We start from the raw sequence: 10,872 nt of genomic DNA on the forward strand, positions 1-10,872 counted from the left end.
TGCAATTTAATATTGACTGGTGTGTGCAGTTGATACAAGCAAAACCATTCAAAGGCCAATCAAAGGTGAATTCACTTCTAGATGATAGATTAATGCAACCAGACCCTGATAACCTTAAATCCAACTTTAGTCAAACTATATTACCACCCTCCCAGCAGATTATTTGCTAAAGAACATGTGACCTTTTTCTAATAGATGTTTACTACTTTATCTATCCTATTTCTGTGGCTTTTTTTTTCTTTTGCTGCCAAATTAACTGGATTCAGGATCCAGCTCTCTATCCACTCTGCAGTTAGGACTTTTCAAATGCTGATTACAATCTGATTGAGGACAACTCAAGTAGACAACTCTTATAGCAGTTGATTGATTCTATAGTGTAAATATCATTCTTTTGCATATATATTCTATGGAATACACATAGGACTTGATGAAGAGCAGATATTAATTTATTTCAGAGCTTACATGATTAGAGCTTGGAAGAGAAAATTGTTTAGTAATATAGTAAATATAAAATTCTGTGAATAACAATCATTGAGTTTACAAGCCGATGGATGGTTTTAAAAAGTAATTAGATATGAAAGTATACTATAGAATCTGACTACACCTAGTCACCTGGTGGTCTGGTACAAGTTATTAACCACTCTAAGTTTTATTATTCTTATCTGTAAAATGGGGCTAATAATACTATCAATCTTAGGTGGGAATTCATGAGATAAGTTATGTAAACTGCTTGGCAGTAGTAGTGTTCAATAATGTTAGTCATTCTATTCAATAGTTTTAATCAGTCCATGCCCTTGATTTCAATACAGTCTCTTAATAATAATGTAAGGAATGCATATGATAAGAAGTATGAGATTATTTACTTCTTCATCTCCTTTTAGGAGTCAGCTTTGTCTTCTGTCTTATTGCCTTAATTAGAGCAATTGAGTCTATAGCCTCTCATATTCTCCCAATATAGTTTACAGTTAATGAACACTGATTCAAGATGGCAACCGCCTCACTTAACAAAAAAATCCTGGTTTAGCAAAGGCCTTCAAATGCTGAAAACAGCATCCATGAAATCTTTTTCATAGAAAAATTTTTATTGAGATATAATTTTATTTGTACATGTATATCACAATATAATTACTGCAGTAGCATTAACTAACACCTGTAGCACATCATATAATTATCATTTATTTTTTTGGAGAGAACAGTTAAGATCTAGTCTCTTAGCAATTTTGAAGTTTCAATATAGTATTGTTGACTATAATCACTATGTTGTGCATTAGATTTCCAGGACATATGTCTCTACTAGTTGTAAGTTTGTACCTTTAAACAATAGCTTTTCAATTTGTTGTCCCGAACCTTCAGCCTCTCTCTGGTAATCCCCCAGACTCTGATAACCACCAATCTACTCTGTTTTTATAAGTTTGGCTTTTTTAGATTCTACATATGAGATCACACAGTGTTTGTCTTTTCCTCTCTGGCTTATTTCACTTAGTATAATATCCTCAAGTCCATCCGTATTGTTGCAATGACAGGATTTTCTTTTTTTGCATGACTGAACAATATTCCAGTGTGTGTCTGTGTGTGTGTGTGTGTGTGTGTCTGTGTGTGTGTGTTTGGACCACAGGAGTGAATTGTGAGGCATCAGAACAAGTCTCATCCAAAAATATGTACTTGTTTCTCATTGACACTCCTTATGAGATTTCAGGAACTTGGTTATTGGTTGCTATGTCTTACTTTATCTACTTGCTCTCACATTTAAGCCAAAGAGTCCCCACATAGTAACCCTTACATAAAAAAAATGAATCAAAACTTGATAAAGAAATGTTTATTTTTCAGTAACATGGTTAGTTTTTATTCAAGTTTTCATGTGAGATGTCCAAAAAATTAAAAAGAAGTAGAATACACTTTTCAAAATTTAGAAAGTCTAATTTTCAGGTGAATTCAAATAAAAACTGAGTTGTTGCCTGATCATGTGTCAAACACCTTATGAGGTGCTAAAAATACAAAAGCAAGGAACCACATACAAGCAAAAGGAGGCACAGTTTAGTGACACTCTCAAGAATGGTCCAGGTTCCGGGTACAGTGGGAAGGAAGAGAAGAGATTAATTCTACCTGATGTGGTGTATGATGTGCTGTTTAACCCAGGAGCATTGTTTTAATGTATCCCCCACAGTAAAAGTAAAATTAATGAAATAAAAACAAAACTCTTCCAATTGTTGAGCATTTTCTCTGTACCTAGGAGACAGATATAAATAGATATACGTATTTCTATTATATACATATCAAAGTCATTTTCGCTACTGAAATTCCCATATTTGTTCACTTTCATTGGGAAAGAAGGTCAATTTTAATCACCATATTTTAGATTTAGTTTTATATTGAGATATGAAGTAAGACTGTGAAGAAGTCACTGATCATTAGTTCTGTGCCATATATTTTCTTGCTCTCTACCTGGGACCCTGTTTACCCAACATTCGAGGTGACTGAACTCCAGATCGGAAGGTGGTTGTATTATTTATCTATTGCTGTGTAACAAATCATCCCACATTTGGCAGCATAAGACAATAAACACTTATTATTTCACCCAGTTTCTTGAGGGTCAGGAATCTCAGAATGGCTTCACTGTCTGGTTCTAGTTCGGGGTCTCCCACCAGCTGCAGTAATCTCAAGGTTTCACTGGCCTTGAAAAGCCTGCTCCAAGTTCACTTGTGTGGTTGTTGGCAGGTTTCAATTCCTCATTGGCTGCGGGCTAGCCACGTTAGTTTCTCACCATTTGGACTCCTCCACTGGGCTGCTCATAATAAGGCAACTTCTTTTCTCCAAAGTGAGAGCCCCAAAAGAAAGGCAAAGAGTGTGGCAACTTGAGGTGAGTTCAAAGATTTGGAGGCTGATCGAGAAAAAACACACAAAATCACAAAATGACAATATTTGACAAGCTTCATAAGGAGGCATGAAACAGTGTTGCATGAAAGAGGAAGTCCCTCACAGTAGGAAACTTTCTAGAAGAGCAGGAGGCCATCCCTCAGAAGGGGAAGAGAGCAAGAGATCTCTGGAGGAGAAGAAAGGATGCTTTAATGTCTGGATGATGTCTTTCGGCCAAGGTGTGAGTCTCTGGGTCAGGGAGCTCTGAAATGCGGCAGCAGTCTGGGGTCTTTTATGGCTCCAGGATTTGTCTTATCTAGGGCTAGCAGGTGTGGAGTGCAGTGTCATGGGGTATGCAAAGCAAGCTCAAAATAGCTAAAGATATGCTTATTTGGGCTATATTTAAAGCAATTAGATGTGTAACAATCCGAGTTTGGCCCTGTAGGCTTTGAGCTAATGGTACTACCTGCTGTGAAGAAGTAAATAACATAGGAGCAAATGTGCAGGGGCCATTCATAAAACCGCATCCAAGATAGAAATCACAATCTTTCATAACCTAATCTTAGGAGGTATATGTCGCCGCTTCTGCAGTATGAAAATGGTCATAGCACAATCCTGGTACAATGCAAGAGGGGACTTCATTACGATGAGGAATCCAGGAGATTAAGGTCATGGAAAACCATCTTAGAGACTCTCTACTACATCTATAAGGAATACCAACTTTCCATATTGCTTCTGCTGACAGACCCAGTCCATCTGAGACTGAATATTTGATTTCTAATATTTTGCTCTCTGTCTTAATCTAGGTTTTTTGTCCTAGCTAATTTCCTGTGTTCAAAGCTTTGTTTCTTTGAACCTAAAGTGCCTTCTGGCTGTTGTCTTACTGAGCTTATCTCTGGACCTAAACTGGATAAGCCCTGACTCATCAAACCTGCCATCTGTCTTGTAGAGCTGAACTTCTTTTCCCATTTCCCATAAATCTGAACTGATGGATTTTCACAAAACTACAACATGAGCCAAACTTCTGGAGCATAAGGCTCCAATATATAACCTCCACCAACTTCACATGCAGACAATTAATTATTGCCATATTGTCACATATAATAATTGTATAAGTAATAACCTTTTCTTAAGAATCATTCTATTGTGGCTTCTAGCTTTCCCCAACCCTCCAAAAAATAACTGTAATGATTGAGCAGGTGTCCAGAAAGGAAATACATGACCTTCAACTCTCAGTATCCACATTGTTCTAGAAAAGTTATGATAGGGTTGACCTTGAGCATTGGAGAATCTGAAACAATAATTCTATTTAAATATGAGTTTTTTAAAATTAGTTTTGATTCTTATGTCTTATCCTATCTAATAAAAGAGTGATATGCAAATTGACCATAACTCCAACACACAAGATGGCTGCCCCCATGTGGACACAAGATGGCCGCCACAAGATGGCCAGCAGGGGAGGGCAGTTGGGAGGGATCAAGTATGCAGGGGAGGGCAGTTGGGAGGGATCAGGCCTGCAAGGGAGGGCAGTTGGGGGCGATCAAGCCTGTAGAGGAGGGTAGTTAAGGGTGACCAGGCCTGCAGGGGAGGAAAGTTGGGTGCAACCGGGCCTGCAGGGAAGGACAGTTGGGGAGACGGGGGCCAGGCCTGCAGGGGAGAGCAGTTGGGGGTGACCAGGTTGGCAGGGGAACAGTTAGGCATCAATCAGGCTGGCAGGGGAGTGGTTAGGGGGTGATCAGGCTGGCAGGCAGAAGCGGTTAGGGGCAATCAGGAAGGCAGGCAGGCATGCAATTGGGAGCCAGCAGTCCTGGATTGTGTGAGGGATGTCCGGCTGCCCGTTTAGGCCCGATCCTGGTAGGATCGGGCCTAAATGGGCAGCCGGACATCCCTCGAGGGGTCCCAAATTGGAGAGGGTGCAGGCTGGGCTTAGGGACACACACCCCCATGCACAAATTTCGTGCACCAGGCCTCTAGTTATATTATAAGATGTCTCTTCTATTTCCCTTCTGTTTTTCTCTAAACTCTCATTTTTTCAAATATCAAACTACTTTCTTATGCCTTCCAAAGGAGGCAGATAGTTGTGCAAGTAAATTTGAAGAGGTGTGTGTCATGATACTATTTTTTTCCCAAATCTATGTATTCTAAAATGATTTGCCCTCCTGCCTTTTTTGCATGTCACTCATCTATTAATATATCGTGTCCTGTTTCATATTGATACAGGAATTTTTTTAAGTTGTAGTTCATGGTTTTCTCTTCTGATGTCCAGATATATTGTAATTTTTAATGTTACTAAACATACAGTGAATGAGTTGCACAAGTATGTCAATAAGAAATATGTTCATGCACCTTAGAATATTTGTAACAATGAGAAGCAGACAAATTTTTCTAAAGATGAAAGATGTGTGTGTGTGTGTGTGTGTGTGTGTGTGTGTGTGTCTGTGAAGATATTGGAACACTGAGGGAATATTCCTCCAGTTGACTTATCATGAATGTTCCTTATTCATTGACACCATGATATTAAGAAAATGAGGTGTCCTGAGATAGTCATATTACTGGAAAGCTAGCCTGTCAAATCCTTGCTCCCAGGTAAATCACCCACATTGTATCTGACGGTAGCTGCATCCATCCTTAAGGATATCACGGGGCCTGGTGAACTATCTCTCCTTGGATTTGTGGGAGGATAATTGGATAATTGTCATGCCTTCATTCTTTGTTTATCCTGTATCTTTTAAACACCTGGTATAAAAAAATTCAATTTTATCATCCTAAATGTATAAGTTAGAGAAGATTGAAATAAATCATTGCAACCTGTCCTCAATTCTTCATTCTCTGTGAGCAGACATGCAGAACAATCCCTGTCTAGACAGCTGATGCATTTTATGATCACTCAAGGGTGATCTTTGAGTCATATCTTTCTGGAGGTGAAAGGGATAAACAAAGGTTTTGATTTAGATTAAAGATGCCTCTCTTGGTTTCCTGAGCAACACACTTAATAGGATTATTTGTGGTTCAAACCTATTTCTGAATAAGAGAAATTACTTAATGCTTATTATTATGTATCTGGCCCTGGGATAAAATGGAGAGTAAACAAGAAAACAAAATAATCTCAACAAAATAAATATGCAATAGTATGACTGTGATAAATGCTATGATAAGTACAGAGCACTTGCAAGCATATATCAGGTTCTGATCTTATCTGGCAGGTCAGATGTTTTTCTTAGAAACTGACTTTAGAGATAAGAATGGAAGGATGCAAATGGCTAACCAGAAAAAGAGAGGAAGGATGATGAAAAAGGGATATGAAAAAGAGGGCTAAAAATGAGATTGTGTCACAGTCATAAAATGGAAAGGGAAAAAAGACAAGTCTACATGAAATTCAGAGAGGGAGAGGGAAGCGTAAGATTAGAATGGAGATATGAGTACAGACCAGATAATGAAGGTCCCTATGAATATAGTGGCCATAAAATTTATCATCCAAATGACCATCCTTTTGAGAGTAATAGGCAGGGCTAGTAATTTCTCAAAGACAACAGGCATAAATCTGAACTCTCTAAGACAAATAAGAATTTTTGATATTTCTATGTATGGTCTATGTTAAAGATTTTGGTCTTAATCCTAAGAGCAATGGGAACTAATCAAAAAGTGATAAGCAAAGGAGAGAGATGATTATACTGGTTCTTTAGAAAAATCTCTTCAGGTGAAACAAATATGGAGGATGACAGGCCTATTAAAGGGCTATGGAACTTGTCTAGGTAGGCGATGCTTGTAACTTGAACAAAGATTGTTGCAATAGAAATGAAATGATTCAATCTTAGAATAGACATTAGAAATGAAAGAATTGGGGTTGTAGATAAATTATAGGTTTCTAATCTGCTTCAACTAGATAAAAGGTGATAGATCAGATCTGGCATAGGTCATGCCAAGGGCATTTTTGGATGTTGTTTATACCTTGCAACCATAGACCAACAGAGACACACTTGCAGTTAAATAAAGTTGGGTTAATAGACTCTTTGCAACGAGACAGAACCTGTACCATGGAGAACTGGGCACCGTCTCTTACTGAGCATGTAAGAAAGGACTTAAAAAGTTTGGGCTTGCGTTAGGTGATTGAGGAAGGTGAAGGAAGCAGAGAATGTCTCTGAACTGGATGCTATTTGTCAAATGAGGCAATTCGGTAAAGAAAAGAGGTATAGGATGCCTGAGAAACTTTCTCAAGGTCACAAAGTAACAAGACAGATTTTAACAAAGGCAGCCTGACTCCAGATCTTAGACTCTTAATTGCAACTTCATAGTATGATATATATATATGATATTAGCCATAAAAATGAACTTCAAGATAAAAAACAAGTGAGTTCTCTCTCACTCACCAATTACATCAACTTGAAAATGTCACTTATCCTCACCAATTACATCAACTTGAAAATGTCACTTAACCTACATGAATTTAATTTATATCTCCTATGACATGGGACAACATAACTTAAAAGACTGTGGGTATTAAAATGGCTACTGTACATAAAAGTGGGCAAGACCTAATAGACACACTTTATATGGGAATTAAGTGTAGATTAAAAGTTCTTGGCATGGTTTGGTGCAAAATTTGACCTAAAGTTAAATTATATCAAATGAAAATGGAATACCCAAAACTAGAGGAAAATGCAGGGATGGGCAAAAATAGGTTTACAGTTGTTCATAGGTAAATAATACAATAATCCTACCTAATAAAGAGGGAATATGCTAATTGACCATCACACCCTCACAAAAGATGGTGGCGCCCACAGCCAATAAGGAGGGAATATGCTAATTGACTGCCACATCCTCAAAGATGACAGCGCCCACAGCCACAAGATGGCAGTGCCCAATCCCCTCAGCCTCTAGAGTCCCCCAATCCCCTCAGCTCCCAGCCACCCAGGGCCAGCCCAAGGCACAGGCAAGCCTCGATGTCAGCTGTCCAGATGATGCCCAAGGCGCAGGCAAGCCTCTGATGGTGGCTACCCAGCCACCCAGGGCCACCTGAGGCTCTGGTAACCAGGGCTGGCCAAGGCTTGCACTGCTGGCAGTGGCAGCAGCAGAGGTGTGATGGGGGCTTCGTCTTCCCCTGATCGCCGGGTTGCCTCCCACCCCTGAGGGCTCCAGGACTATGAGAGGGGGCAGGCCATGCACCAGGCCTCTAGTAAATAAATAATAATGCAAGAATAAACTCTCCATTTTGCTTACTCACAACAGTAAACCTACTTTTGCCCATCCCTGTATATATGGAAATAATTCCATTTTCAATAATTTATAAAGGTTGCATAGCCTGTAAGTAACAAAAAGGTCAAGAACATGAAAGTAAAGAAATATTGGCTCATTATAACAAAATAGTCATGGCTATTGGAAGTTAGTAGAACTAACTTTTAATCAATCTTCTAAAATGTCCCTGAATAAAGGAAGATAAGTAGGATATTGATATGTACCTGCCTGATTACAAATTCTACAAGTCTTCTGAGTTTGTTGGATAAATAAAGTTATCATTTCAAAATACGAAATCCAGATGGTTGTTATGACACTCTTTTGTCATTTATGGCGAGTAAACTTTTAAAAAGTGATTATGTTTCCATGTTCAGGAGATTCATGGTGGCTCGTGACTTGGCACTTATCAAATAAATATCTGCCCGGGCACTTAATAAAATAACGTGTTAGGGGAACAAAATACGTGGGCAGAATAGATGTTTGTTAGATGTGACTTTTTACTTGGATTCTGCCATCAGTTATGGTAATAACCAGCAATGATGATTGCTGTCTTCAGCTAAATGACACAGAAGCATCTTTCAAGAGCTGGGAAAAGTGTCTTTTGTTAGCTGTCAGGACCATTCACAGAAGTGGCGTCAGCTAAAATGCTGGCAGGGATTGTCCAGAACCTATCATTCTAATGTTTCATCAAACCCACTCAACACTCAGAAAACACTGTATCTTGTTGAAGCTATGAAAAGTATTTAAATCATCTATTGTCAAGATAAGATTGTAAAAGGTAAGGCTGTTTTGTAAAAGACCATGTCTTTAAGCCAGATTACTTCAATGTCTTATAACCCTATTTAAGGCATGATGGGGTATGCACTATTTTTTTGATGCAAGTTTTTTTTATGTCACTTTTTCATTAATATGGAGAAAACCAAGCACATCTCCACCCATCACCAGGAACCACAATATTATCAGCCATTTTTCTGAGAATATTCTTCCTTATGAAAAACAAAATTTAAAGAAGATATCTAAAAGTTGTATGTGAAGATACCAAGTTGAGATCATTGTTTATGTACAAAACACATTATTTCTAATATTCTAGACATTGCCATTAAATACAAAATAAATTATTGAAGGTAGCTGTTTAGAAATTTTCTGTAGGGTTTGAGGTAAATAGACTCAGCTTGCTTGGGACAAAGTTGTCTGTGATTAATCATGTATTTGTAGCATCTGATTTTATCTCTTGAAATTTTACATGTTTTACAACTTATCTGCTATGTATGCTGTAAGTTTTTATTGTTAGCACAGATAATTGTTTTATACTATCTGCCTTTACACTTTCACAAATGTGACAGATCCAGTATAGTTTTTTTTGTAATAGGAAAAAGTTGAAATTCAGTGATAAGGGTAGTTTTTGTGTGGAAGCCCAGTTTTGCTACTATATGGCCCTGCGTCGGTTGAGTTGGGTTGTATAAGTAGCTCATTTAAACTAACTGAGCCTGAGTTTTCTTATATGCAAAATGGATACCTGTTTTTCAGGGTTACTGTGAGAATCTACTATGGGTGCTCAAAAAATATCCACTTTCACAATTTCTTTATAAACAGCAATATATAGAAATAATAATTGCTGTCATTGGACACTGACTTAGAATATAATACTTTCCTAAAACACTAAGTCTTTAGAAAGAGGTTTGTATAGGCTGAACCGGGATCTAATGTTTGTTTGTTTGTTTAATGATTTCTTTGACCTGCTTGAATTCCAGGGCTCAGAATATGTGTCATTCTCACGTAGAATTTTATAAAAACAACCCAAAAGCTAATCTCTTTGCAATGGTGGTTGTTTTATTTTATTTTTTTACATTTTGGAGTAAACAAAAATTCAACACCAAAGTTCAGGGATTTTGTTCTCAGTGCTGGTAATAAATGAAAATCCTTCCTAAATACAGGAAATCCCCAGCCCAAGGATTTGAACACTCCCTTGTGTTTGTAAACAGGAAGAGTCCAGCATGTTTTTTACCTGTGTTGGTGAATCAAGTACCATGAAAGGATGCCCATGGCTTCTGAGTACGAATAAAAGCAGATCGGACCTGAAGCACAGAGCTGAGTAAAGTCTTCCATTCCATAGAAAGTACCATTCAGATACCAAGACCGTATCTTTCCCCAGTGTAGAGAAGCTTTAACCATCAGCAGATAAACTCCGCGGTGCCATTCAGTGAAACAGGCTCCTTTTCAAATTGTGGAGGTGGCTATATCGTGACGTTATTGAAGCTAACACTTTGGGGCTCTTTTCTTGGAACAGGTAAGCGTGTGTTTTATCAATATGCAAAGTAAGACATTTTAACCACAAGCAGGTTAGACAGCTGTCTCCTTTCCCTCTGAGGTCTCCTTGGCTGCATTTATCTCATGTCATATGGCATTGGAATCAATGTCATTTCCGTGGGGGATTTCGTTGAGGAAAAGTCCAATCGGGAGTACAATTGGCTGGATTATGTGGGATATATTTACTTGGCTTGCTATTAGTTTTGTGTATCGTTAAGTTGGTGTTAGCTTCCAGACGTATTCCTACCAGCCACATGTTATCTTGACATGAAGGTACAGGACCAGAGGTATTTTAACATCAGAATATGTCCTGTAGTGTCCAACGGTGTCTAGCATAAAGAGTAGATGGAGAAAAGGAACAGGTTTTGGAGACAGAAGCTGGTCTACAGAAAATTTATCCTATCATCATATATAAAATTTTAAGCAGGAGATTTGGCTCTTATCAATGCCTCATCAAAATGGAAATTCTCTCCTATCAGA

This window comes from Plecotus auritus (genome assembly GCF_963455305.1).
Source record: "Plecotus auritus genome assembly, chromosome: 1".
Lineage (NCBI taxonomy): Eukaryota > Metazoa > Chordata > Mammalia > Chiroptera > Vespertilionidae > Plecotus > Plecotus auritus.